At 41.8% G+C, this 2,945-nt stretch overlaps 1 non-coding gene across 1 annotated transcript; it reads left to right on the top strand.

The window, feature by feature from the left end:
* Positions 1–216: 216 nt before the first annotated feature.
* On the top strand, positions 217–289 carry trnaf-gaa (transfer RNA phenylalanine (anticodon GAA)). Its single transcript has one exon. It is a non-coding gene; the product is annotated as a tRNA-Phe (tRNA).
* The last annotated feature ends 2,656 nt before the right edge of the window (positions 290–2,945 follow it).

The following is a 2,945-nucleotide window of genomic DNA, read 5'->3' as shown; positions in this document are numbered from 1 at the left end:
TCTCACTATAAAAGATTGAATTTGATCTCATTTCATTCTCAGCTCGGGGTCTGTGCGGCTCAGTGGCACTTCTGGCTGTCTCCCGCTTCACAATCCATCAGTACTGAGAAAGCAATGGGGAATATTACTCACATGTTGTGTTCTTTAATTTTTTGGAAAACGTGAATGTATGTATTTTCTTCCAAAACAAGGACACCAAACCGCTGTTAATGTAGGGCTGAAATAGCTCAGTTGGGGGAGCGTTAGACTGAAAATCTAAAAGTCCCTGGTTCAATCCCGGGTTTCAGCAATTTCACTTCCTTATGCGTCCCTTGCCTTGGTTCTGATTTTCCAGTTGCACAATTTACTTTGAAATTATTTACCAAGCACCAGTGGATTGAATTTGAGAAACAACACAGAGTCATTTACAACAGAGAAGGTGGTCAGTTGGCCTATCACGTCCATGCTGGCTCTCCCCGGAGCAATCTAGTCAGTTCCACTCACCAGCTCGATCCCTTTCCTCCTGCAAGTTTCTTTCCTTCAAGTATCCATCCAATTTCCTTTTCAAATCATTGATTGTCTCTGCTTCCACCACACTCGTGGGCCAAGACATTACCACCCACAGCATAAAAAATTCCACCTCATCAAGGATGGGAAATACTTACATCTTCTATATTTGCTTATTCTCTATTTCTATGAGAATAGACTGGCAGTCAACATGAAAGGAAACCCAAAAATCTTCGAGCAGCATGTAAATGATAAGTGGGTAGTAAGAGGTTGAGTCGGGCCTATTAGGAACAAAAAGGATAATATAAGATTAGAGGTGCAGGGCAATGTTAATCTACTTAATGAGTACTTTGCATCAGTGATCACTAAGGAAGTGGAATTTGACAAAATATCAGTCGAAGTGAAGAAAGTAGAGGCAATGGAGAGAGTACAAATTAGGAGAGGGGGGTACTAAAAAGGCTGGCTGTGCTTAGGGAAGATAAATCACCTGGTCCGGATGGCTCACATCCCAGGTTGCGAAAGGAAATGCGGATGCAGATAACGGAAGGGCTTGCTATAATCTTCCAATCTTCCCTGGATACGGGGGAGGTGCCAGAGGATTAAACAGTGGCAAATGCGACACCCTTATTCAAGAAAGGGTGTAAGGACAGTCCGGGTAACTACAGGCTAGTTAGATTAACAGCAGCGGTGGGTAAGGTTTTAGAAAGAATAATCAGGGTAAAAAATCAACAGTCACTTGGAGAGGTTCGAGTTAATTAAGGAGAGTGAGCATGGATTTATAAATGGGAGTTCATGCTTGACTAATCTAACTACATTTTTTGATGAACTAACAGAGCAGGTTGATGAAGGGAATGCAGTGGATGTTGTTTATATGGATTTTAAGGAAGCGTTTGACAAGGTACCACATAAAAGGGCGGTTAACAAAATTGAGGTTCGTGGTATAGGAGGGTCAGTGTCCAATTGGATAGAAAATTGGTTTAAGGACAGAAAACAGCGAGTCTTATTAAATGGTTCTTTGTCAGACTGGAGGATAGTCGACAGTGGTGTTCCCCAAGGGTCAGTGCTAGAACCACTGCTTTTTTTGCTCAAGGTAATTGACTTGGATCTTGGAATACAGAGTAGAATCTCAAAATATGCCGATGACACCAAACTTGGCGGAGCGGCAAACAGTGAGGATGATATGAACTGCCTGCAACAGGACAGTGATGGGCTAGCAGAATGGGCAGACAGGTGGCAGATGGAATTTAATAGCGACAAGTGTGAGGTGATGTATTTTGGCATAAGGAATAGGGAGAGGCAATATATACTTAATGGCACAGTTCTAAAGTGTGTACTGGAATAGAGGGACTTGGGGTTCATGTGCATCAATCTTTGAAGGTGGCAAGACATATTGCGAGAGTGGTTTGCAAAGCATATGGGATCTTGGGCTTTATAAATAGAGGCATTGAATACAAAAGCAGGAAAGTTATGCTGAACCATTATAAAACTCTGGTTAGGCCCCAATTGGAGTGTTGCTTCCAGTTCTGCTCAGCAGACTTTAGAAAGAATGTGAGGGTCCTTGAGATGACTCAGAGGCGATTTACCAGAATGGATCAAGGGATGGGGGATTTTAGTTACAAGGTTAGGTTGGAAAAGCTAGGATTATTCTGCCTTTCTCAAAGGAGATTGAGTGGAGAATTGATAGAGATGTATAACACCTCTAGAGAACAGGCCATCCTGGACTGGGTATTGTGTAATGAGAAAGGATTAGTTAACAATCTTGTTGTGTGGGGTCCCTTGGGGAAGTGCGCCCATAATATGATAAAATTCTTCATTAAGATGGAGAGTGAGAGAGTTGATTCCGAGACTCGGGTCCTGAATCTAAACAAAGGAAACTATGAAGGTATGAGGCGCGAGTTGGCTATGATAGATTGGGGAATGTTACTTAAAGGGTTGACAGTGGATAGGCAATGGCTAGCATTTAAAGAGCGCATGGATGAATTACAACAATTGTTCATTCCTGTCTGTGCAAAAGTAAAACAGGAAGGGTGGCTCAACTGTGGCTTACAAAAGAAATTAAGGAAAGTATTAGATCCAAGGAGGAGAAATATAAAATGGCCAGAACAAGCAGCAAACCTGAAGATTGTGAGCAGTTTGGAATTTAGCAGAGGAGGACAAAAGGATTGATTAAGAAGGGGGAAATAGAGTATGAGAGTAAGCTGGCAGAGAACATAAAAACTGACTGTAAAAGCTTCTATAGATATGTGTCGAGAAAAAGATTAGTGAAGACAAATGTGGGCCCCTTACAGTCAGAAACGGGGGAATTTATAATGGGGAACAAAGAAATGGCAGACCAATTAAATACATACTTTGGATCTGTATTCACAAAGGAGGATACAAATTATCTCCCAGAAATGTTGGGGAACATAGGGTCTAGTGAGAAGGAGGAACTGTATGAAATCAGTATTAGTAGGGAATGT

Source organism: Heterodontus francisci, unplaced genomic scaffold (genome assembly GCF_036365525.1).
Source record: "Heterodontus francisci isolate sHetFra1 unplaced genomic scaffold, sHetFra1.hap1 HAP1_SCAFFOLD_86, whole genome shotgun sequence".
Classification (NCBI taxonomy): Eukaryota; Metazoa; Chordata; class Chondrichthyes; order Heterodontiformes; family Heterodontidae; genus Heterodontus; species Heterodontus francisci.
The sequence above is the reverse complement of the archived record's forward strand: the minus strand, read 5'-3'. Positions and strand labels throughout refer to the sequence as shown.